The sequence below is a fragment of the Rhodamnia argentea genome, chromosome 5 (genome assembly GCF_020921035.1).
Source record: "Rhodamnia argentea isolate NSW1041297 chromosome 5, ASM2092103v1, whole genome shotgun sequence".
In the NCBI taxonomy this organism is placed as follows: domain Eukaryota; kingdom Viridiplantae; phylum Streptophyta; class Magnoliopsida; order Myrtales; family Myrtaceae; genus Rhodamnia; species Rhodamnia argentea.
Window position 1 is genome coordinate 22690671 of NC_063154.1, and position 27759 is coordinate 22718429.

The following is a 27759-nucleotide window of genomic DNA, read 5'->3' on the forward strand; positions in this document are numbered from 1 at the left end:
ATCGTACGATTAAAATATCCTCACGTGCAATTAATCTCCACCACATGATTATTCTACATAAAAGAGGATTTAATTACAGCTGTCCGATCAATCTTCCTAAGCAAGATTCATTCTAGACCATTCAAATAAAGCAAGATCAAGCTAGATTAAATCCTAGCCATCCATCATCAATCATGCATATTCACTATTCACTCAAGAACACATTTTCTCTCTCCTCCTCTCCATATTTTCGGCCAAGCTTGAATCCAAGGGCAAATTCCACAAATTTTCATCAAAACTACACAATCCAATGTCTATTAGCAATTTAGATACCTAATCTAAGGTTAGAAACCAACTTACCACAAATCTAGCAAATTTTCCGGCGAAAAAGTCGTGAGAAATTTTGGTCCCAACCGGCGGCTCTGGCGGCTCCTCTTGATCGGCTACAACTCACGAAGATCCGGTGGTCCCGGGCGATTCACGGTGGAGGTTAAGCTACGGCGGTTCAAGGCGACACCGGTGGAAGCTTGGAAAATTTTCGGCAATGGAGGATGGTGAGAGGGAATTTTCGGCCAAGAGAGAGAGTGTGGTCTTGAATTAATGGAGAAGAAGACCAAGATATTGATTAATAAAAGGTTGGATAATATTTGGGCTAGATATTTTTTTGGGGTCTTCAAAGTCAAGAAGGGCAAAAAGGTAATTTCCTCACCAAAAGCTAGTCCAAAATTTCGGCCAAGAGGGGTATTGATCAAAATGCCCTTGAGCCAAAGTAAAAAATTGGATATTTTCCAAGGGTAAATGGGTCTTTTCCCATTTCCGGTCCAAATTTTTATTTTTCCCGAACCCTTTGGGCGAACCGCAAAGAAATCGTACACTGGATGAGGAAACATCCAAAATTTAATTATTGAAACCCCTGAAGGTCCGACGTTAAACTCCGAAACTCGATTCGCGATCAATCTCGATTAATTGAAATTTCAGCGTATCTCAAACTAACGGGCGGCTTTTAGGAGTTACGCGTATCGACCCGTAATTAATATCACATTTAAGAATTTCTCGAGCCATGGCGACTTTGGTTGTCATTCAATTGCGATGGTCAATCACTAGTTTCGATGGACATGATTGTTAGAAAATAATTTAGGGACGTTTGGAACCCACACGAGGTCAAACGGAATCACCTGTGATCCAAGCATAAGGTATTATCCAAATCGTTTCTTAATCATTCTAGGATCGGCCTATATTGGTCCAAAATATTCCCTCAATAATTTTCATGGCCAAAGAGTCATGACAGGATCAAGTTCTTAGGTCTACGTACTTGATTTTCCTTGCTAGCCATTCCCATTTGGTTAGTCTGCTCAAAATGGATCATTTTTGAGTGAGATTAAATTGAAATACATCAATGAAACTTTTCATTTATTCAAGCTTCGAAAGCGAGTCGGAATACGGGATGTCACAGTTTGGGGGTAATGTTGAGGTAATATGATTATATGTTCCGTTTGAACTCCTTATCATTGAGGCAAGAAATAGATTCACCAACTTGCACTGCTTAAATGAGCTACATTATACTTTAAATATTAAAATGATTGCTGAATACTTGAATATGCAATTAATTTCTTGCATTTTGTTATGTTTTAACTTACTCAAATTTCTTAATTGGAATAGTTTTCTATATTTAAGAAATTTCATGTATTTTTTTGACAATTAACCTAATAAAGAATAGAAGTTTGGGAACGTCAATTGGCAAACGAACTATATCTCTGAGAATAAATTTGAAATTTTTGCCTCTTTATTCATATTTTGACATATAACTCAATGAGAGATAGAACTTTGCCAATAGCAAATCAATAAAAGAACGCTTATTAATTGAACGCAAGCCACGTGACAATCACATAAGCAAAATCATGTGCCATACGACAAATATAAGAGTACATTTTCTCAGTTATGGCTTTTACAATAGACAATGGATTTGATTTCATCTATAAGCTAAAATCAAATTGATTCACTTGTTTCTAGGTTATTTAAATAGTTCTTCACTAAAAACAGATATACTAATGTAGATGCTTATTTAACATTGTCTTCATAAAACAATGTTTTGTCAAGTGTAAATGCCAATTAGACTTAATTTTTGTTGCTCCTGGAAACCTTTCGCTCTTAAGTTATGCTGTTGAAGATCTCATTTGGAGTAATTTGTTATTGGATTTTGGTTATAATCAGAAATTGATGAATTTACTTTTGTCATTTCCACATAATAGTAGTCGGTTACATTAAACTGTGATTATTTGGAAGATCGCCATTACATTAAACTGTGCAAACTATATCATTTTATTGAGCACGCTAGTAATTAAAAAGATTTGTGAAAAATTGATTTGAGAGTTATTACAAAAAAAAAAAAAATGGAAAACTCTTCTGAGGGAAGGTATAAATGAACGTAGGTATTGTTTTAGGCTCCGTTTATTTAACGAAAAATGAATGATTTAGAAAATATTTTCCTAAAATTGATCTTTTATATCACGCACAAAAATGAATGAATACAATTTTTTTTGTCGTCCACGAAATATTGAGACATAAATTGTTGTCCAAAATGATTTTTTTTTGGGCTAATTATTTCAAGCAATATCAATCATCGGTTTTAGAAAAATATTATTCAAAATAAATAGAGATTTAGTGGAGGAAATGGTGCGTGACTGGTGAATGGAGTTTAAAATCTTAGTTTTTATTTTGCGAGGGCTTATTTTGGAAAGGGAAAAGAAATGAGACCAAAAGAGGTTTTCAACTTATATATTAGATAAATATCGTCGGGTTAGAACTAATAAAAACCACCCATTCCTCACTCCAACAAAGAAAACAATACTAAAGCAACACATTTATTTTTTCACTTTTCTTTTATTAAAATATGTCTCGAGTTTGAGCCCAAAGTGAAACTGTGAATATTCCGAATCGAATATTTTACGGACGTTCGAAATCAAGCAAAATATATTATGCATGTTTTGGATATCTTTTGGCAAGAGGATAAGATTTTGAAAGATAAGTTATATTCTTTCTTGGATATACTCGGATGTGCATAAATTTGCTAAGTCTATCTTGGATCGTTATTAATTAGGACGTTTGTTGAAGTTTAATTACTTAGCAGAATACAAGAAAAAGGAAAGCTTGGGCTAGAGAAAGAATAAAATATTCTTTCCAAGTTCCCGTGGAGGTGACTATCAAAATTTGAAAAGTGCCATGTGTTCGGTCAAGCTTGGGTTTCCTATATATATGCTTCTGGAACTTGGCCGTGGGTGTGCTTAGAAAAGGAGGCCATTGTTGAGATATTCAAGTCTTGAAGAAGCGCCGCTTACGTGAGTGCTTATGCGTGGGTCTTCGCATCTTGTGAGTCTAAGATTTGTTTTAATTCCTTTGCGAGATTGAGATATTATTTCGTTAGGAATTTGGAGCTAAACACTGTGTGCGTTCTTAAATGTAATTGGGGCTGAAAAATACTGTGAGTGTTTGAGTGACTCGAGTGTGGTTCTGTAATCTCCATGTATCGCTCGTTCTATAGTGGAATTTGTTGCTGCTCTCCCCGTGGATGTAGGTTTCTACGACCGAACCACGTACATCTGGTATCCGATTTATTTTCTTGTTCTGTCTATTTTATCGTTCGATCGCTTGTTCCGCGCAACATCTTTAATGCAAGGTGATAGAAGATTGTTGATTAAACGTATGCGACTATCTTTACTATTAAAAATTAAATAGATGATACAAAGATTCACTTGGCGCCAATCTTTCCTCCAATAATATGAAAGTTAATGATAAACGAGTAGCAATAACTAATTCTATACATACCATCCAAACGTTGTTGTCCATGGAAAATAATTTTCTCGTTTTCAAAACAGAAAGATTAAGAGCAACCGAATGTCGTCTAGGTTTATTTCTCCTTTTCAATAGTGTATGTGAAAGAAAATTGTTACATCGACAACGCTTCAAAGAAATCTCTTGAATATTTAGTTTTTTGTCACAGGAATAAAAACTCATCTTTCCATTTTAATATTTTGTCGTAATCATGAAAGAGATTTTTTTGGATTTTCTTATCTCTAACTATCTCCGAATCTCGAGAACCATAATTGTATACGCCTAATTAGAAATTGGTAGCTTATGATCAAGCACCAATTAATCACGTTTAGATATGAAAGTCTCCGATCTTTGGCCATTGATTGACTATAACTGCTCGACCAAAAACAAAAAAAATTGACTATAACTGCCATCCATAAATCATAAATCATTCCAAATATTTATGAGGGGAAAAATAAAATCGTTGGCCGTGAACCTAATAAAATGTTTAAATCAATCACAATCCTATCGTCATGTGGGCATCTCAAAACGGTATAGCGAACACAAGTTGCTTGCGCTAAGCCACTGAACGATACAATCCTGGTGAAACATATGCTTGCATGCACACAACTTCTTCGTTGCGTGAAATCTTATCCTTGAATATCACGCACCCGTCATCGCGAAAATCCAAAATCTCGCGGAGCTTTGTTTTCTCAAGCATGTCAATGGCCGATCGACTCACCCGTCATTTTATTGGTTCTTGATGATGGAAGGGTTAAGGTCTCAGAGGACTTCCAGTTTTTGGATTCTGTTGAATTTTGGAGGGTTTTATGCTCGATACCGTCAAGGATTCCTAACTATTGCATGGGATCATATTAATCTTCGAAGTATTTTTCCTTTTCAATATTTTTCTATTGGAGCTTCTTCATTCCTTTTATCGAGTATAATGCTGTGAATCGAGGTTTAATGAGTTCGAATATACAACGCCAAGTAGTTTCACTTTCTCGATCCGATAAGTGCATTGTTGGAACTATGTTGGAATGCCTAGCGGCTCTAAATTCAGGAGTTACTGCTACAGCCGAACACGAGAGAAATGTCATTTATCCCAACACCGACAAGATCTTTTGATTGGCCAATGGAGATAGTTTAAGCATTCCATTACTTATGTATCAAAGTTGAGTCTTATATGCACAAGCCTATATTACGTATAGTCTTTTTCACACTAACTCTTCTATTTCCCTAGTTAAAAAGAAAATTTAAGACTTGATGACCACATTTCGATTGCTTCTAACTACTTTCCTTTTTGCAACTTCTTAATGTACCACAATCCCGCTAGCAGCCCCAAGACTTGAAGAATTACATCCTGCATTGATTTATCGAAACAGTCCCCACTGTATTTGGCCCAAAAAAAAAAAAAACTTTTTTTTTATCTTGATACCATATAATAGATTTATAGGGCGACAGTTGTGAATCCTTTTTGAAGTTCTTTCTGACTAGGGTTGTTACGTAAGTATGAAGGCAATCGGATTTTTTCTTTCCTCTTGATTTCATCTTAAATATAGAAAATGAATTGATTAGTTTTAGCTTAATTAAACATTTTTTAATTGAAAATGGTGTTTGGCTACGCCAAATGAAAAATGCTTATTTAAGATCATCTTGAGTAAAAAAATATTTGTCAAGTGTAAATGTTAGTTATACAATATGTGCAATATTTTATAGTGCGCCAATATAATATTTGCATTACCTAACCATTAAAAAAAATTTATAATGAGAACGATTTTGCAAAATATTTTAAATAATTGCCTTGTTTTTTTTTTTAGGTTAAATCCTATGCTACTTACGATCCGCTAGGTTTCAACTCGCTCCTCCTCCTCCTCCTCCTCTTCTTCACTGCGTCCAGTTTCAGTTTCATTATTTTAGCATCGTCGTTCAATTGAAGAAGAGGAGGTCAAGAGCAGTCCGCAGCCATGGCGTCCTCGAAGGTGCAGAGAATCATGACCCCGCCCGTTGTACCTTCTCTCAACTCACCCATAATCTCTCTCTCTCTCTCTCTCTCTCTCCCGCTCTCTCTCTTTGGTTTTTCTGGTGTTTTGAGCTCTCTGGTCTTCGTTTGTACGAAGCAATGACGTATGTTGTTTTTTTTTTTTCTCCCTTTGTTTCAGAATATGATCATCAAGTTTCTTCAGAGTGTAAGTACCGTGTCACTGCCGACTGTTTCCGCCCAAACCTTCTGAACAGTGCTCACCTTCTCGATCGGGGCTTTCGTACTGTTGCCGTAACCCTCTGCAATCTGCGTAGCTACCCAAGAGATCAATGGCCGGCGGCAGAAAGAGACCCTACCGGGATTTCCATCGTGCTGGTTCTCGTTCCCCACCGTCAAGTTGGCCCATCGACAAGAAGCACCGTGTCTCTCTAAATTCAAGCTCAAAATCAAAACCTCCCACGTACCCCCGTCCTTATTATCAAGGCCATCGTATCACCTCAAAACAAGAATTGGCCAAGCAGCAAACTTTCAATTCATACCTCGACATCCCCAATTTGCCAACCAAGATCAGGGTTTTGTGCGAAATCATCGCCAACACCCCCTCCCTCGTCGTTGAGAAGGTCCTCGAAGATTCCGGCATTCGGGTCCGGCAAGAAGATGTCGAGGAGGTGCTCAAGTTGACCTACAGCTTCCCGGGCTCCGCCAGCAATTTCTTCAGGTGGTCCGGGCACCAGCTCAAGGACGACCACAACCCGTACGCTTGGAATTTGGTTGTCGACATGTTGGGTAAGAACTCTCTATTTGATGCAATGTGGGATGCTGTGAAGTCGGTGCATAGGAAAGGGCTGCTTTCGCTCGCCACTTTCGCTTCCATTTTCAGTAGCTATGTGATTGCTGGTAGCTTGCAAGAAGCTATTATGACTTTCGAAGTGATGGACCAATATGGCATGCCGCCTGATGTTGTAGCATTGAATTCGCTGTTTAGTGCGATTTGTAGGGACGGTAAGACTCTGGATGCAGTGGACTTCTTATGGATCGTGAAGGAGAGGACTAGGCCGGACGCGGATACGTATGCCATATTGTTGGAAGGTTGGGACAATGAAGGGAATGTGACTGGTGCTAGGCGGACTTTCACTGAGATGGTGAGAGAAATTGGTTGGGATCCGGCCAACGTGCCTGCCTATAGCTCGTTCTTGTGTACTTTGCTGAAGGGTCCTGGTGGGATATGTGAAGCATTGAAATATATGTGGACGATGAGCGATCACCGGTGTTAACCAGGTATGAAGTTCTTTCAAAGCGCATTGGAGGTGTGTACAAAGCGTAATGATTCTAAAGGAGCCGACTTTCTATGGGAAGCTATGGTAGGAAGAATTGGGTGTAGACCAGATACGGAAATGTATAATTTGATGATAGCTTTACAATGTCACACCGACCACATCGATGTAGCCGAGAGGCCATTGGATGAAATGGTCTACAATGGGACATTTCCAGACGACAGAACCTGCAATATTTTGCTTCAGTTCTTGATCAAATGTAGGAAACTAAAGGAGGCCTCGAGGGTGTTTACAGAGATGGTGAAAAATGAATGCGTGCCGAGCCTGGCCAATTGCAATGCAGCTGCCAGTATGTTTACAGATGCGCGAGACCATGGCTCGGCTACGAAGGTTTGGAAGTGGATGGTCGAGTACTACAGGTCCGGTTTGGATGAGACTGGAAATACTTTGATCGCGGGGCTTCTTGATCTGGACAGGCTCCCTGAAGCAGTCAAATATGCCGAGTACATGGGCGAAAGAGGAATCAAATTGTCCTCTTCCACATTGTCGGGATTGAAACAGAGCCTTTCCAAGGCCAGGAAGTTACATGTGTACGATGAACTTTTGAGGAAGTGGAGAAGTCCTCGTGCAGCTTAACGATTAATTCAAGTCTTCGCGTTTAGAGGTGGCATTTTCGGATTGGCCATATTTTGAATCTGGTCAAGTGTATAGCAGTGTCAAGGATTCAGTCTAGTTCGGATTCTCAAGAAAATCGAACCGAACAGTTAGATGCTTGAACCAAAAACCTAGTCCTGTTCGATTCGGTTCGGTCCAATTTTTTGTTTTTGTTTTTTTGGCATTTTTGCTTTTGTTGAAGTAGCAAAAAAGCAAACAGACCCTCTCACGGAAACTCCATTTTCAACAGGCCTTCTCTTTCTCTACTCTCTCTCTCTCCTCTGTTGAAGAAGATGGATTGCCATGTCCTAAACCTGATTGGACTGTCCATTATTCGCCTCAGATGATATTGTTCACTCTTGCGGCTCCCTCGGAGGCCTCCGACACGATCTATGACCAACTCCGGCACTATGGCCTCCCCTTTGGCCTCCTCCCCAAGGGCATAGTATCAATCCTGCCACCAGGCAATTTGGAGTCGGCTCGACGCAGTCTTTCCAATGCCAGGTTCGAGAATGAGGTCCATTACGACCTCAATGTCACCGGACCCCTTCAGCTTGACAAGATCAGCGGGCTGTCCGGCGTCTCCGCCTAGAAGCTCTTCCTCTAGTTCCCCATAAGGGACATCCACGTCGACGTCCCCAGTACTTTTTTGCTTTCATGTGTCGTTAAAGATCTTTGAGGGGTTTACTGTTTTTATATTTTGAGGTTCGATTTGGTCATGAACCGCCGAATCGATAAAATCCCAACTGAAAAAAAGACGCGTGGTTTTTTCCATTATCCGAATCAAAAAACAAACTGAAATGAAAATGCACTAAATTTTGGTTCGGTTTTCAGTTCAATGTTTTGGTAAAATTATGACATCCCTAACTGAATATTCTATGCCTCCAATTCTTCCGTCCTTACTAAGACTCAAGTGCGAATCGTTGAGCCTTCTTGGTTGCATGAACCGTCCTCCTTGGCGGTGTCGACAATGTTAATCTGGATAACTGCGTCATCGATGTTCACAATAGCTCGTTGAAGAGGAAGTCACTCCTTGTCTTTAGGAACGACAGTGCAGACCATCGTCAGAAGCCGTGACTTCCTCTCGAACAAGCTTGCTATGAAACGACGCGTTCGAAGGGCACCTCCAGACTTGCCCATCTCCGCTCCCCTCCTGTTGCAGCTACTGATTCTCCACTGAAACCTTGGTGGTCTTGGACTCGCTCGAGCTGCGCTAGTCGAAGGACACCTTCTTCTGGCTCTTCAATTAATAAAAAAAAAAATGGTGACTCTTCCAAAACAAAATATTGCTTGAAAGTATTAATTAGAAACACATTCGACATTCATTTGTGCACTATCGGTTTGATGTAGCAATTGCTTTAACCGATCTGTCAGTATAAAAAATGAAAACCCTCTTTTCAAATTACTTCTTACAATTATGTTTATCATGGGAGCCAAACCGCAAAAGCATGATGCTCGGCTAAAGCCATTTGCTGAATCAAGCAATTCATTTGCCTTTTGATATTGAAGCACATCTACGGTCTTTATATAGGTAAAATGATTCGTTTTATGAAATCTATTTTGATGCCCATAAAGTGCTTATGGCCAACAATATCTGACTACTTTAGTATTTCTCTCGTAATTATAATAATTTGTTTACTTTCAATCTTTCGATAAGAAATGCATTTTCTTAAAAAAAATACTTTGGATAAAATGCCAGGCTCAAATTACACCTGCAAATCAATTAAAAGTACAGTTTTCCGTGTTTGTCAATTTGGTTCATGACTATCCGGTAGAAAATAATTCGTCTTGAGGTATTATATATAATTGCGGTCAGTGACTAAAATATCAATTGAGCCTGTGCCATGAATTTAGAAAGTTTAGGTAGAAAGCACAAAATGTAAGAGTAAATATAATAACTCCCATATTTCAGGGACTATAAATTCTGTCTTTTTATTATATATCCAATGGACTCCAAGTACATAATAGGTAAATGATAAGTTAGTGTAAAGTTGATAAATTTAAAGGGGAATAAGTTAAAATTAAAAAATCACTACTCCGCTTTTTGTAACTATCTTTAAATCTATTGTATGAGATTATTCCCTTTACTATTATTTCTCATGCAACTCATATTTCTAGTTACAAGCATTATTATGATAGTGTAGGTTTATTCACCCTTTGCAACTAATAAAGCTACAAAGGTTGGAAGCCCTAACCATTGAAAGATGTCAATTAATACGAGGAGTCTTTGAACTAGAAGGATTGACAGCCAGTAGGGAAGTCAATATTCTTTCCCAATTGAGAGAATTTACTTTGAGTGACTCACTATATTTGGGTCACATATGGAACAAAAATCCATGAAGAACATTGTATTTTCAAAACTTAAAACTTAGGGACACTGAAGGTGCAAAACTATGAGAACCTGATGTTTCTTTTTTCTTCTTCCATGGCTAAAACGTTCAGGAAAATAAAAGAAAGAGAAATAGCAAGTTGTAAATTGATGGAGGAAATTGTTGAAGTGCAATAAGAAGAATCAGGAAGGTAAAACTACTGACCCTTTAGAGTTCTCTTTATTAACTTCCTTGTCCCTTGAGGAATTGCCAAATCTCAAAAAATTCTCTTATGGAAAGTACTGTATTCACTATTCATCCTTAATAATTGCATAAATCGATATCGACGTTTATGTATTTTACATATACTATGCCCCTTGACAAATGCATAAATTTATAAATTTGTTCTTACCTCTCACATGCTTCAATACTTAAAATTTAATATTTTCTAATTTAAAACAACCTTCCTAGAATAATTTAAGATCATGAAGTGTTCTTTTCTTCCCGTGGGTATCCACACAATTTCTTTGTTGTGTGTATCTCTACCAATAATTTTTTTTTTATACATAAAGTGACTTTACTTGATCTTTTAAATGTCAATTTTTTTTTTTTGCTCACACCCAACAATTATGTGCCTTTGCTAGTATAAATAAATAAAGCCAGTCCTAGAAAATTTTCTTAATACAAGATTGCCATGTGGACGTTAAGAAAGCCCAAAATGTAAATTGAGAAACCATATGTTCTTCCATAGAGACTGTATAATTCTCAAGCATTATTAATGGAGATAGTGACAGATTATTGACTAGAGGGATTTTATACATGAGTTACTTATTCATAGTTCAATGAAGATAGACTCTTTTTGAACTAATTTTCTTTAAGAATTTGTTATATGAGTTCCTTTAAGGCACTTGTTAAGTAAGTAATTAGTGAAAAATTGTATTGTCGATGCATTAACAGTTTTTTTCAAGGGCATAATCAGTATCTTTTTAAATATTAAAACTTTTCGTAGTATGCTTACGAAGATCTTTTTCTTAGTAACATTGTACGAAAGAATCCAATGTCATTAAGATTAGGATTAGTAGTAAAATTCAAAATTATGTAATTTATTTGGAGTAATATTTGGGTTGGCTTTGTTTCCCCCTAAGTTTTCCCTTCGCACCAGGTTAGGGCTTCCTGCAATCCAATGAGCACCAAGTCATATCTCCATTGTAAATTGCTACGTTCTCATGTTATTTTCCGGTTCACCAAAATTTACAAAATAATTGCGAACTTGAGAAAATTGTTAATTAATGCACTATGACTAGAATACCCTCTGTTTGGAAAAAAGAAAAAAGAAAAAAAGTTTTATATAAAGAACTTTTTTTTCTTCGTTTCAATGCCAATCAAGTTTTAAAAACAGGTGATTTTTCAGATTTTGGACGCATTCAAGTCGTAAAAGCCGAATTCTATTAGGTCTTCATGTAGAGTTGGGACTCTTACCTCAACTAAACCCTAACCGCCATCTTATTCCCCATGGTTTTGCTCGTCAATCATGGAAGTATTCCATGGTCCTCCGGTTCCTCCAAGCGAGAAAACCTTTTGTGTTTCCCCAGCTACTTCAAATGATATGCCTGCGACAAAGAATTCGGAGCGTAAACAGAGATTGGTAATTCGTTTCAAAAGGCAAAATGCGGACAGCGACGGTAGTACTGCTGGAATTAACCCAAGTCCAGTACAAGGCCGAAGAAATGGAAAGCAAGAAGGAGATTCCGAAGAGGATAAAGAAGTTTCCGGTGGCTCTATCGAGGGAAGAAATCGAAGGGGATCTGGCATTATTGACAGGTGGGAAGATACCGAGAATGAAGCAGAAGAGACCAAGGAGCGTGCATCAACATAACGACCATCTTTTCCCAGGCGCGCACTTGGGTTCAATTAGAGCAAAGAATTACAATGTCCCCTAGTAGATCCGAGAAGACGAATTCGGATTTGTACTGTTTTACGACCATCAATCAAGTCACTAGGGCGCAATAGATCTCTTCAAATATAGAAAATTTTGAGTTGCTCTTTGACTTTGGAGATAGATATTTTGCGCTAAATATCAAAAGCTATTTGATCTGTCCACTTTCTTTTTTTTTTTCTTTCCAATTGTGTTCTTGTTTATTTTGATTTGATATTTTGAAAAAAATTAGTTTTTGGAAAAAACTCAATCTGATATTCCTATTACTAACTACGTGCATGAGAGCATGACAATCTGCATCATGACAACATGCCTTCCCCTCCATAGTCTCTCAATACTTCGAGCCGACATATTCCATTAAGCTAAACTTTCCAAACAAGTACTTCAGGTGTAATCAGTTGAGGGGGAAGATGATCCAAAACGACCTAAATCTTTTGTAGAGCCAAAAATTCAGTTCAAAACTTTACAATTTGGTTAATATTATGCTAAACTTTTTTACTATTTTTCAATGTAATTCATTCGGTCAATTTCAGAATGAAATTGCTAACATAGTAGTTCAGTCAACATCGGCTATCCTACGTGGCACGGCTAGTAAATTTAATTTGTCGACAAGAAAGTCAAATGAAAGTTGATAAAAATAAGAAAAATTGGTAATTTGTACACTAAAAATATATAGTAATTCATAAAAATATCGTTAAGTTACAAACAAATTACTAAAAAATAAATAATTGGAAACTTTTGTTTACCAATAGATTTTTTTTAAGCTTATCGACTTTCAAAAATCTACTAGTACGGATGCTTCTTTTGTCTACTAAATAGTCCACACTTTATACATATTAAAATACATTGTCGATTATTTGTAGCATCAAAAAAGAATTTTCTTTTGTTTTGCGAGAAGCCATTAGTTCGAGCCTAATTATCTATATGGATTCAAATTTATTATTATTATTTTAATAATTCAAATTTATTATTATTTGGCTCATCTTACGGTTCAAGACCTTTTTGAAGTCAAAATGGACATAATGTGCGAAATGGTCGTCCTTGATCCAATGGGAGATTGGCTAGGACGGGGTGCACGATAATCGTCGTACCCCCATTGGCGAAGCATCCCTTCAAAAGCTACATTGACCAATTATCATATCAAATAGTTTGATATTTTCATAATTTCCCCTTAAATGAGTATTAATGTCTCTCTAAACCTCATAATACACTACTACCATAAAAAAAAAAAAAAAAGGTAAAAAAAAGAGGAGGGTGCTCTTCCACTTTTACTTTCCGCTAATACCCCTAGCATTTACATGTATTGTCCCTTACCCCAATTCAATCCACACCATCATGAGCAGATAAATCTATTTTCCCATACTCCCTCTTCATCGTTTCTCACACCCTGGAGACACTTTGTGCATGTAAGTGCCAAATCTTTTTCTCTGGGTTGAATGAGGACGAGAAACACCTTATACTGGACCATACACCCTTTTCCACATGTGTCCTCCCTATTAGATACCTGGGCGTTCTCCTTTTTACCAAAAGGCTCACACACGCAGACTGTAAGAGTTTAACTGACAAGATCTTTAAGAAAATTGAGTGTTGGGGCATGAAGCACATTAGTTACGTAGGGTGTCTACAATTAGTCAAATCAGTCATTATTTCTATATGCACCTATTGGACATAAATATTCCTACTTCCAAGGCAGACTATTTACGAGGTTGAGAAGATGATTAGGCATTTCTTATGGGCTAGCAATACAGTAAATCAGAGTTCACACAAGGTTGCATGGCAAGTAGTTTGCTCATCTAAAAGACAGATTACCGATTTGAACATATGGAACAAAGTATTGTTAGGCCGCATGCTGTGGAACCTCATCAATCATCCATTCTCTTCTCTTTGGAGTATATGGGTTCACAACATCAAATGCATATGCACCCCATTTATGTAGCTTGACATTAAGGGCAATATGGCTTGGAGTTGGCGATGTCTCCTTAAATTGCGACCTGTTCTAGCTCAATGTATATTTGTCGAGATACAAATGACGAGCTCAGACAAGTGAGACCCCTAGTAGCATGGTATAACTTAATTTAGACCAGCGGCATTAGCAAACACAATTTTATTGATTGGCTAGTATATAGAGATAGATTACTAACAGTTCGGATCATCTCACAATGGCTACCTACAGCAGATACCCAATGTGATTTACGTAGGGCTAGCATAGAAGACAGATCACATTTGTTCTTCTAGTGTGAATGGACAAGCTGCATTTGGCACCGTATCCTAGCTCAACATGGGATAAGGCGCCCTTTAGGAGGATGGAATGAGGAACTCCAATGGACGATTAGCGCATTAAAGGGCAAAGGCTTGGCGGCTAGACTTCTCAAGTTATCCTTCCTAGCAACCGTATATTGCATTTGCATGGAGCGCAATGTGAGATGGTTTCATAACAAGTCAGCTGACTTCCATATTAATTTGGTTAAGGTGTGTAAAATGTAAGAGGTCGAGCTTCATTTTATCAAAATATGAGACCTTCCCAGACGAATGTTGTCTTGGCTACTATATGGAGACTTCCTACCTCCATCTTTTCGAATTATTAGCTTCTTTTGTAATGTTGGGGGATGCCTCTAAACTGCTGTACTTCATCTATTTTATGATACTTATATTTTCCACCAAAAAGAAAAAAAAAGAAATGCATTTTATATAGTTTATTCATGACAGTTACCAACCATATCTTTGCAAACCATATCATTGCATTCTGTATTGTGTTGTCGCATCTAACATGACTTTAATTTGACAAATAAGCCTTTAAATTGCAAAAATAAAGATAAAAAGAATTTACACAGTCAACACATGCCTTAAGGGAATTCACGTTTCAAAAACTAGTTGTGCATTCTTAGTCTCCTTTGTTTCAATATTCTGACTTATTTGCATAAATTAACTTAATCACCATTGTATTTATTTCTTTCCTCTCGTAATTGCCAGTAAATTTGTTATATTTAGAGTCAATGATGCTTTAACAAAAGGGAAAATTAACAAAAAAAGTTTTAAACCTATTGCAATTTTGCTAATTCAGTCCTAATTTTTTTTTTTGCCAATTGAGTCCTAAACCTTTTTCAATTGTACTAATTCATTCCATTTGGTTGGCCAGCACCGATGTGGTGTCGCTAGCAATGACATGACAATTTTTTTTTTAAATTTAAATTTTTTTATTCTTTTAATAATTTTTTTCTGACTTGTTTTTCTTTTCTTTTTTTTTGGGGTTAGGGCTAGTAGGAAGGCCGGCAACCTCCGCTAGCCTCTAGGTGAGGGCTTGTAAGCCCTCGTTGGCTGCTATCGAGGTCGTGGCCCTCACCCCGGTGCTAGCGGAGTCGCCAACAGCCTTCCCGCCGACCCAAGCCCAAAAAATAAAAAGAAAAAAAGTCATAAGAATTATTAAATAATTAGAAAAATATTAAAATATTTTTACGTCACCGCCCGCTGGCCAAATGAATTGAATCAGCACAATTTCAAAGGGTTTAGAACTTTTTTTTTTGTTAATTTTCTCTTTAACAAAAGAATTATTTAATTTTTGTATTGGATAAATTTGATTTATCTGCCTACAATTTTGAACTATGAAGTGTTAAATCTTATAGAATCTAGCTCTTTAAAAAAATTATTATCTATCTGTATTATTGCAAAATTGATTTGGATATATTTTCTTTCAAAATGCTAAAGTGATCATACCACCATAAATATAATAACCTATTTGTAATGCATGATATTTATTTGTGGTTTTTATACAAATGAAGAAAGTAAGAGAGTGAATAATGTAACGGAGAGAGGAGGAGGCAACGTGGCTTCCAGAGCTGAGTCAAACACGCTCCTAACAGAATCTGTTTTCCTTGCAGAACCAAAAAAAAATCTCGCTCTTGAGCTTTCTCTCCATAACTGCTCACACGAGAGGACCTCCACGAGGTAGAGGAGCTGGGAGATGTCCGGCGGACGGGGCTGGACCAGGGCAGAGGAGCACGGGAAGTAGACGCTGAAAGAGTGGCCGAATGCCGTCTTCTGTGAGGAGTTGGGCAGCTCGATGATGGTGGCTTCGGCAATTTCTTGGAAATGCCTCCATGCTCTCTGCTCCACTTCTCCGGCGAAAATCCCCCTCTGCTGCGCCTCTTCAATGATTCCATTCTCCACCAACATCATCCCAGTCCGTCCGCCTTGGCTTGTTCCCCTCCCCATCGGCGACACGAGTCTCCCATCTCCGTGGTCGAACCTAGGTAATGATCTGAGCCTTGCAGCTATCTCCAAGGGTCTCGAGTTTGATCTGTCGTTCATCAAACCGAGTAGGAACACTTGTTTCTATTCGTGTTGTTTATCTGGCCGTAAGTTCACATCCACACGTTCACGTTAAGATGATCAATTGATCATCCAGATTGGTTGAGGCAATGCCAACAAACACAACTGCTGTTTTCAACATGGAATGTTTGCATCAATCTCACTAGGATGTTAGTAACAGCATAGCAACTTATCACCATTAGAATGGTTGCTGCATTCCCTTTGGGATTTTGTTACTCTGCTGAAACATTGAAAGGAACACTTGAATTCGAACTGATTGTGCAATATATTACTAGGAAGATTCGTTTCCCTTCTGGATTCGACTCGAAGAACTTACCTAAGTCAGGTCCTGAATTTCTTTGAATCCTCCTAATCTTGGCTGCGGTCGTAATCTGAGCCTTTATAATGATTATATTTTCTGTTTTGTCGTGGCATGACACCTTCGTTGAAATCACTCAGGGAAAGGTTTGCTCGAACCACCTAATTACACGAAGCGCAAATCTTGTTCCAGCATGAACAATCAATGCAAATTGGTCTACTATTGTGGAATAAGATTTGAGCTTCGTATGATCAGGTAGTTCGAGGATGGGAAGGAAACCTTTCCCTGAGCGATTTGAATGAAGGAATCATGCCACGACATAGCAGAGCATATAGTTGTTATGAAGGCTCAGATGACCGACACCAGCCAAGATCATAGGGATTCAAAGAAATTTAGGATGATGGCCCTGTAAAGCCAAGAACAAGCCGCAAGCAAATTTGGTGGCCCCAATAGGGAGTATGGCCCTCAACCATCCAATGCTCAAGCTATGATGTTCACCAGACCACCCAAGAGATGGACTTGGGGAAAATGCCAGAGGATGGTCGTCACGCCAGTGGAGGCGCTCAATATCAATACAAGTTGAGAGGACAGATCCTACTTACTTACACTGTTCCATGAGCTCTGACCTGTGGACATGTTAACACTTGTTATTTGGATATAAAGATAGACCAAATCTAGGAAAGGAAAAAAGCACATCATGTTTCGTTTTGTCTATGTTGCTGATTTGAGTAAGTGTAGTTCGAGGTATTCTAATAAATGTCGTCGCCGATTTAGCAATGTGCAAGATTGGAACTACAAAAAACTCAATGCAGGAGGGGTCTTTCTTGTGATCTTGAACTTATAGGAACTGTGGCTTGCTGCAATTTTTTGGTTGGAAAATTAGGGAGCTAGGGTCATTCTTCATAATGCTTAGAAGAGTTCCTCTCGTAGTCTTTTCCCAGTGCGGTCGGTGTGTATGATTCTAATTGTTCTGTACTCTCCATAAAAAACTGCAACGGATCTTTTCACCTGTACCGTGACATTGTAGTATATGCAATGTCAATATTTCATATTGAGTAGTCTATTATGCATACTAAGGTGGTAGAATCTTAGAGAAATAACCAAACCAATAACAGACAGGTCTAAGAATAACCACTATGGTTTTCATTGTGCCTTTAGGCTTAGCTAAAACCGTCATCTCTTCCTACACAAGTATTCTTGCTCGAGCAAACTCGTTTCTCGGTATATTAATCATGATACCCAATAGAAGTAGCAAAGCCAATTTTTGTTTGCCATTGCAATATGGTAAACGAAATTCTTCGACCTACATGTATATGAAGTGCTCTATTCAACAATCATACCCTGATTTAGTCATTGGTAATCCTCACTGGATCGCGCAATACTTGTGAGGCTACTAGAAGAAGTGTTGGATTTCAATCCCAATTGGGAATGGAAATCTTCCTGATTGAAATAGATCAATCGATTCCTATGAAAAGAATGAAATGGAAGGAGAAAAACAGGTCCTGTAGCTATACACTATGTATGGAAATCTTCTAACCAATCACATCTTGGTAGAGAATCTCATGTCATTCCCTTGAACTCATTCCTCGTAATGTTTGAAGATGAAGATTAAGCAATGCAAGGAGTTATTATTGGGAAGTTATTATTCCCTCCTTAAAAGGAAATTAAGATGGATTCCTGAGAAAGAATAAAGAGTACAATTAACGACAACCTATGTATACAATCCGGGTGATCTACAGATTGTTTTTGGGCGCCAGGGGAAAGAGTTGCCCCTCGGCTGGAGTCCTCCCCATTTAAGCCATCACCTCGAAAATAGTCTATTTTAACATCGTTGGGATTTATTTTCTTCTTAAATTTTTTTTTTTGCTTTTCCTTTTTCTTCATTTAAGCTGGCTCTTCTATTAGTTTAAGATAAGAGTGCAACGTCAAGAAATTGAACAATGTTATTGGTAGGAACGCTTAGGCCCAAAAAAGAAAAAAGAAAAAAAAAAAACCAATGGCAAGAGCGCACAATAGAAGTCTCATTCCTCAGGTAGGGACATGGTCAAGAGGGAGTCCAAGTCCAAGTCCATCAACATATCATGTTGGATCCACATTCACTCAAAAACTTAAGCCAATGAGTTATGAACCAACTTTAATAAATTAACTGCTCTACACCACACCAATTTCCCGATGTGAGACTTCTTTAACACAACTCATACGTGCATTCTAACCATTAATGTCAGACTGATAAAGATTGCGAAATTTGGACAAATCAAAGGACTTCATATTCTGCTAAGAAAAATGTAAAAACTCATTTACACAAACCATCCAAGCTAATGGTCACTATGGATTCATCCCTTGTCCGAAAAAAAAACTAAATGGATTTAAATGTCCTAAGCTACCCGATTTATATGATTCCTATATAGGCATGATCTCCATCCACCTATCAAACTAACATGCATTGTTTGACTATGAAGTTTACTTATATACATTTGGTTCCCCTTCATATATCATTTTAAACTTTTGGATTGAAAAATTTCCGGTAAGAAATAAAAAAAGAAAAACGAAAGCAAAACTAATCGTATTTGCAGGGCAAGGATCCTTCAATTTGTATTGAAAATTTTCTTTGCTTTATCACTAAATCTGCAATTAGTGGATATAGTTAGGAAAACAATTCTTTATATAATTAGTTCGGTACATCTCTATCTGTTTGTAAAATTCCACTAGCATTCAAAACTTAAAATCTCTTTTAGATCCTTAAAATTAAATTAAGCTACTTCCACCCGATTCTATTTAGAAAAGTAAACCTAATCCTACTCTGATTCCACGACGTTTAATCCCTGTATAAATAATCCATTCGCTAAGCCTCCAAAAACTTCTACATTAACAGTCTCGATATCTCTCCTACCGATTAGAGATCAAATTCACTGAGGATTCACCATTCTTCATCGGAAAGTTGTGATGGCCGATCTCGGAAGAAAGCTGCGTTGGCTCGTTGAGAAGTTAGGAATCAGCAAGAAACTAGCAAGAAGAGGATGCTTAGCAGTGTACATCGGTGAAGAGAGAGAACGTTGTGAGATCCCAGTGAAGTTTTTGCATTCTAGAATGTTGCAAGCGTTGTTGAATCAATGTGGAGATCAATCGGAGGGGCGCGGGCGCACAGGGCTATGCTTGGATTGCTCACTTGAGTTGCTCAATTGGGTTCTTGAATTGGCCAAGGCCGAAGTTGGAGAGACCAACCATAATCGTGTGATCCAGAATGATGGGATCATACATGCCGTATGTGCCTAATTCGGTCATTTAGTATTTTTATTGTAATTCCATAGGACTTGATCTTAGTGTTTGCCATGGATTAGGTTCTAATGTACATCCGAAGGCATGATTTGTAGTTTGAATGAATGAATGAATGAAGTTTCTTCGCAGGTAGTGGCATTGATGTGTTTATTTTGTGATGAATTGCTTGTAAAATTTAGTAGAAGCCAGAATTTTTCACAATCTTTTCTGCAATGGAGATGTTCATCCTAGGTCAAATCCATCTAAAAGCACTTACAAAAGAGATTCCTAATGCTGCTCATATCATACGAATTTTTTTTTTCAGAGGATCACATGCACAGAATGATCTTTGAACAAAAACGTTTCATCTTGACACAAGTGGCCTCTGAACAAAAAGATACTATCTTGTTCAAATAGAATGCCTTCATATGTATGTGACAGATAACAATTCTTGGCCCAAGTATTTCAAGCGTAGATACATCAATGTGCAGATAAATCGTTGTCGCTATAGACTTGGTATAGAATTTTATTGTAAAAATCTTATAAAAATCTTTTCAAGCAGTAATGATTGTTTGATTTAATCTAATGGAATTGTTGTTTGTAGCACAAATAGTGTCAAAAGTCAAATTTATCATCTGTCTGTCGGTAGCATGTAGAAAATTCAATTACAAAACTTGGGTTTGAGATCACATGAGTATGAGACTCGAACAAAGAGAGATCATGACGCCTCACCTCGCAAGAAAAACAACACGCTAATTTCATAAATGGGAAATAAGATAGACCAAACAATATGTTAGACAAAAGTCAAGTGGGACATGATGAATTAATGTTTGACAGTAATACAATGTCAGGTACATTGTTTTCTCCGGAGTTTAATTTGTTAAGATTGTCATTACGATTATAGATGTTAGCATAGTACTAAAGGATGTCCAATTATGAAGCTGCCAACTTACTAAAAGTAACGATAGTGGAAAGAAGTCTATACCATCTTTGTGATCAATGTGGGAGTCAACTTCCCTTTCGAGTTCTTTTGCTCCCTCTCGAATTCATTTCCTCTCAATTTAGAAAAGGCAAAACTAGATTGATGCGAGGACTGAATTGAACAAATACAAACACACTAATTTGTTAATATGGATTATATACGGTACTTTATAAAGATGAAGCACCTATGATTTTGAAAGTAGTCTCCGTCCCTAGTTATGAACTCTTCATCAGGCCCCGGAGGGATTCTTCTTTGCTTCTCCCTTTTTCGCTAACGATGATTTTTTTTTCAATTTGTTCATCTTTTAAGATATATAAGCGATCATTTAAAAAAAAAATTGAATTGTCCATTTTTCGTGAAACTAATTTAGGGTCCGTTTGTTTTACCAAAAATGAATAAATTAGGAAAAGAATTACCAAAGTAAACCGAGATTGCATTTGATGCTCAAACTTTCTCGGTGCAATCTTAATCCTCTAATCACCAGAATCAAAGCTTCAACACTTTATTTTTATTGCATTTTTTCTTTCCTTTTTCTTCAAATTAAAAGGCGGTTCTTTTTTTATTTAAAGATACATTTATTCCTCTATTTTTTGTTTTGTCAAAGGAGAGGCAAAAAGTCCGTATACTAATTGTGTCTATTTTCTAATTTGATTATGCTTGCAATATCAACACTTTTGTCAGGATTGTGTTTTGCCTATGAATAACTACTACTAATTTATAATTTCTTTCTTAACTGAGAGTTGTAACAAAGCGGTAAGATGTGTTAATTATAGTAAAATCCTCCGATTGATGTAGTCTAGTTTAATGATAAACCATGATAAACCTTGTATCTCGATTTCTCTTTCCCGATTTTTCATCTTTACTTCGTTGTGAAAATTACGCATAATACTAATAACTTTGGATAATGTTAAAAGTCATAATGACTAAGATTGCGAAAATCAGATGAACTAGAGGACTAATATTCTCTTAATTTTAGTTTTGGACATCTACATCCGGTTTTAAAATCCGACGAGAGTTCCAAACTTAAAAGATCTTTTGAACCCTTAAAATTATATTAATCTTCTCCGTCCCAAATCTAATTAAAAAAGAAAACCTAATCCTACTCTAATTCCACATTTTCCTCTCTTTTCCTGATCCTTTAAATATAATCCATTCGCTAAGCCTCCAAGAATTTCTACATTATTCACAAAGAAGTCACCATTCTCCAGTGCAAAGTTCTAATGAGCGTTCTTAGAAGGAAAACGCTTTGGCTCTTCAAGAAGTTAGGAACAGGCAATAGACTAGCGAGAAGAGGATGCTTCGCAGTGTAGGTCGGTGAAGAGAGAAAACGGCGCGAGTTCCCAGTGGAGTACTTGCAGTCGATAAAGTATCCCATGCCGAGACCAATCGGACCAGCTCAAAGGAATCGGCTTGAGTTGCTCGCTTGGGTCGCTCAATTGGGTTCTTGAGCGGGCTAATGCCGAAGTAGAAGAGACTGACCATAAGTATACAGTCAAGAGTGATGCAATCATACAAGTACATGCTCATGCATCCATTTCGGTCATTTAGTAATTTCATTTTTGTGGTGTAGGACATGAGCTTTATTTCACCGTTGGATTGGGTTATAATATACATGGCAAGACCTTGTTTTGTAATTTAATGTTCCACTAAGGAATGAATGGAGGGCGTATATAGCTTTTTCTCTGCAGGTTATTGATGTTGATGGGTTTATTTTTGTGATAAATTGCTACTAAAAAAAATTGTATAAACCAATATTTTCGCAATATTTTGCCCAGGAGATGTTCACTTGGAATTTGGAGCATTTGGGCTACAGCATACACTGCCTCCATAATGTCCTGCCATCAGTGACTCCAAATTTCAGATGTTATGTTTAAAAGGGCTCACATCTGAACTTCTGCAATTTGGTTTTCCCTGCATCAGCGACTCCAAATTTCTCTTCTGCTATAGTAACTTTTGCACACAGCCAATGTACTTTTACCGAGAATTTCTTTTATTTAATGAAGAAGAAACATTGATACCTTGCATTCAAGCTGTACTCTGGCAACTGTCCGCGATGTATCTTGCAAAAAAAGGTAAGTGAATTTCCTCCCTTGGCTATGTAGCATCCCAAAGTTTCTCCCGCCATATAAAACAAGAGAGGATCGACACCCTTTCCTCCCCGTTCGACTCGACTGCATCATCACTTGTTCTATATCTACAATAAGTACAGTCAAGCATTAAAATGCTGTAGTTGAGTTTCTGAAGGTGAAAAATAAGTCGGCATAAGACCTCAACGATATCCAATATTGGAAGAGGGCATTGCTAATACAACCGGACACAAATTCACAGTTAGCTGAGTTAGCATGAAACAGAGAGCATCCATAATTGACATTACCATTTTTTCTTCCATTTTCACACAAATTCATGCAACTGTTTTTCTGTACATGGTCTGCACATCCTAAATATAGAAGAAAACCGATTACCAAAGATTTATACCTTCATGTCTTCTTAAGGATTTGACAGCAGCATCCCCTCCTTCACAAATCTTGAAAGAACTTCCAACATCTTCTTCAAAGTGTTTTCCTGGAATCCCAATGGCAAAAGATCTTTTGGTGTGATTCTACAAACACTACTCATACTATTAATCTGTTGGTTATGGAGATGAGAGCGAAACCACAACAGACATTGCTTGAGAAAAAGATAATTGAAATGTCTGCTGAAGAGATCTCAAGAGACGAAAGGCAATTACAAAAGCAAATCATGATGAGCACCAACAAGCCAAATGAAAGCCGAGGGAACAAAATACGGTAGCAGATAAGGGCATTGCCTAGGAAAGGGACGGAAACAACAGCCGGTTCTCCAGGTTCTTTCAGCGGGACAACATTTATCGATTTCTTTGCAACTCCATCTCAGCTCACGACACATCTCGTTTATGAATAACAAACCAAACTGATCTCTGCTTTAGAAATTGTGTTACCAAACGGATTTCTGATCCAGAAGTACTTCTGAAGTAGAAATTTAGCTTCAGAAGTGTTACCATGCGTGCCCTTAGCAATTTGTGGAGGAATCAACTTATTTTCAGTCCCAAAGATGCCCCCAAAGTTTTCGGCATGATAAAATTCTGTACCGAATATGCAATGTCTTTATGCAGGTTCACTTTCCAAACTTGGAGGAATTGAAGCTTTCGTCCATGTGCGAATGAAAGAGAATATGGCTTAATCAACTCCACGGATAGTCCTTCTGCGAACTCGAATCCCTCACTGTTGGACTTTGTGAAAACTATTACATGTTTTTCCATCGAATTCAATGGATAGGTTGCAGAACCTTAATTAAATTAAGCTGGTAAGCATTATTTGAACCCGTAACTCTCAGCGCAGAGAAATGGCAAAAGCCATTGGTCCTCTCTGAATTAAAAAAATTGGCGTTGTTGAACCTAATCAAGGCTGAGAGACATTTTCAAGAGTGGCTGCAAAGTAACCTTGGCATTTCCTATTCTGATGGAAGCGAGCGAGGGCCAATGACATAGTTTGCCATATCTCTTCTTAAGTGCCATGGCCGTAACTCTGGATAAACTTGGGGTGCTTGATGTTTCCTGTTGGCCCGCGGGGCATAATGGTGATGGAAGACGGAAAAGGGAAAAGCGTAGAGACAGTGCAGATGCATCACTTAAGCACATTCAAGCTTGTTGACATTGAGAATTTGATTTGTTCCTGCTCACCAGGTTGAGCTATTGATGTGTTACATATCCTCTATTCGATGAGAAGGTATATCTCATACGTTATTTTACTCTGTTTTTTCTGCTTTGTCCCTAAGCAATTTTGGGTATTTTCCCTTTATATTTATACATTCGTGTCTTGCATTTCCATCGTCAGAAGAGCTACACATCAAGGGATCTCAACAAGAACTACGGAATGATGAAATTCTTATGTAATCCTTTTATCGTCCAAAGGTCCAAGGTGAAGCATTGTTCCAACCTAATGAATATGATTCCTTCATTCATGTGGAAGAGGTTGCTTCACTTTGTGGAGTCCTTCATTGTTGAGAAGCGCCCATGTCTGCGAAATCTTTTCACCATATATATGGCAAAGAGTCTAGGACAACTCCAATATCTCGGTCTAGGTGGTTGTGGAGAGATGGAGTACAATGTTGCCAGAAAAGAGGGGAAATCTGAAGAAGCAGCGGACAGAATTGTAATTCCTCAATTTATCACTTTGTATCTTCTCAACATGCCAAAATTCAAAAGTTTCGTCCATGTCCTATCAATTCAGATTTTCTTTCTTTTCTTATTTGGTTTCTGCCAATCATTTGTTCAGTTTGAATGCACTCTTTTCTGGTTATAGAAGGACGAAGCCATGTGATAGTCATGATCTATAGTAAAATAGACTTGAGTACTGCAGCTTCCGATTGAGAGTGCGACATATTAATACAGCTCTTACGATTGAAACACATCTACTTACAAAAGCAATCTTGCTCACACAGAGCGCACACGTTAGGCTTAAAGTAAACTTAACTTAAGAGAACATCTTACATTTAATGGATCGCTTGTTTATTTTTTTTTTCCCTCTAAATATCCTCGTTTATGTATTTTACGTATATTATGTCCCTTAACAATTGCATAGATTAATAATTTTTTACTTATCTCTCACATGCTTCAATACTTAAATTTTAATAAACTTCCCAAAAGAATTTAAAATAACGAAGTATTCTTTTCTTCCCATGTGTCTTTGTTCGTGTGCATCTCTACCAATAATTTTTTCACATAAAATGGCTTTACCTAATCTTTTAAATGTCGATTTCTTGCACACACACAACATTTGTGTGCCTTTGTCCTAGCAAATTTGCCGACTACAAGATTGACATGTGGACGTTGAGAAACCATATGTTCTTCCATATAAACTTTATAATTCTCAAGCATTATTGATGGAGATATCGACAGATTATTGAATTTAGGTATTTAATACAAGAGTTACCTATTAATTGTTCAATGAAGATAAGCACTTTGTAGTTGAACTAATTTTGTTTAAGAATTTGTCATATGAGTACCTTTAAAGCACTTGTAAATTGCTATGTTCTTGTGACGCCCGGGACATTCGAACTATGTAATTTGCCCGAATTCAATAAAAAGGAAGAAATTGAATTTTAGTCGGTGCAAATTTTTGGATCGTAGGGAATTATGTGACGAATTTGGACGAGTCCCGAAATGTCGTTTGATTTCGATTAGGTCTCGAAATACTGGTCACCGTGACTTAGGATTTTAATCCTCGCGCCTAGACTTTTTCCGGACCGAACCTAGCCCGTGAAAATCCAATTTTATTTCTAATCGGTTGAGCCAAAAATCCGATCGGTCCCGATTTGTCAAAATTACGAAACCGCCCTTGGACATTATGCATATGGGACGAAATTGTTTAATTTTGGAATGACCAGTGGGCCCCACCTCAGTCCAATCAGCCCACCTCGGTCAACCTCAGTCAACATTTTCTCTCTCCTCCCTCTCTCTCTCTCTCTCTCTCTCTCTCTCTCTCTCTCTCCCCGTTGCCCTCTCTTCCTTCCTTGCTCGCACGACACCACCACCGAACAGCCTCCATCCTCCTTCCCCCAGCCTTTTTGAGCGACACCGCCACCCTCGACCACCACCTCACTCCCTCACCGTCGCTTAGCCACCTCATCGCCACCCCCCGACCGCCGTTCGAAGCCGGGAGGCTCCGGAATCAGCCCCGTCCGACCCTTGCTCTGTTTCTCGTCCGTGGGCCGCCCGAGCCGTAACGGCCGCCAAGGCCACCTCCGATGACCACTAGTTGCCGTGATGTTGTCCTCTGCCACCACCATGAGCCTCTCGACCTCAGCTCGCCGCCCATCGCCCGCCGGATCGCCGTGAACAGCCACCCGAAGCTCGCGTCCCGTGTTTTACGCCGACCTGCCGTCCGCCGCGATTTAGTCGTACCCACCGGCCACCGACGACCCCGGGCGGTTGCCCTCCACCTCTAGTTGTTCCACGAAGTCGCGGGAAGCCGATCGACACCCGTAGAGCCCCGAATCTACCCCGGCAACCTCCCCTGTTTTCAAACCCAATTCCCCCTGTTTCGGTGCCGGTTACGCTCAGCCACGATTTGGCCACCTCCGGCCGTCCGCCGGTGCCGTCCCGCCACCTACTGCTTCCCCGGAAACCCCCGGACTTTGGCCACCCTGTTTTGCCCGAGTATTGTTCACGCCGGTAGCTACTGTTCCGACCAGCTCTGGTCACGGGCCGCCACCCCCGAGCCCCGTGCCATTGTTCCGAGGTGTCGCCAAGTCTTCGGGCCACCTTTGACCAAGTTGGAAGCCCGGAACTTAAATTGAGCCGTTAGTCGTCGTCGATGGTCGTCGCGGGCCGGGCTGAGTTCATGTTGCCGCCGCTTGAGTTGAGACTGTCCGAGCTAATTTAATTGTGAGCTAGCCCCTAAATCTTGGTTAGGACGCTAATTGCATTCGGATTAGTTTAATTAGATTATTAGGTGTTTAGGTAGCTCGATTATGGCCGGTTTAGGTTGGAAACTTGGTTTAGGTTCAATGGCCCTAATTGGTTAAGTTAGTCTAATTAGTTAGGATTCTATGCCTAATTAGAATTGATTGATTTGACTGATTGAATTGATTGATCGCGAGCAAGCGATAAGTCAGAGACAAGTGCGCCATTGGAATTGAAATTGGGATTAATAATCGACTGGCTGCAATTGATTAATTGAAGTATTGAATTGTTGGCTGTGAGTGCCGGTTTGGTTGTTGATTGCCGTGAAGATCCGATTAGAGATTAATCGCCCCAAATTGCTTGGTCCGTCGGTCAATATAACTTGCGCATTCATGTGACCACCTATGAGATAAAATTGCATGTTTTTGCACAAAAACGGCCTTGGGCCAAGTATTTGAACATGTGAGTATGAGCATTCGACTTAAATCCAAGAAATGAATTGGCTGATTGTCGAAGTGCCCGAGTGGTCACATA

General features: G+C 38.5%; 1 long non-coding RNA gene and 1 pseudogene across 1 annotated transcript; both read left to right on the forward strand.

The window, feature by feature from the left end:
- The first annotated feature begins 6099 nt into the window (after positions 1-6099).
- On the forward strand, positions 6100-7702 carry LOC125315247 (annotated as a pseudogene).
- Positions 7703-8563: 861 nt separating this feature from the next.
- LOC125315068 lies at positions 8564-26122 on the forward strand. The gene is made up of 3 exons (XR_007198450.1): positions 8564-8688; positions 18623-18627; positions 26113-26122. It is a non-coding gene; the product is annotated as an uncharacterized LOC125315068 (long non-coding RNA).
- Positions 26123-27759: the final 1637 nt, after the last annotated feature.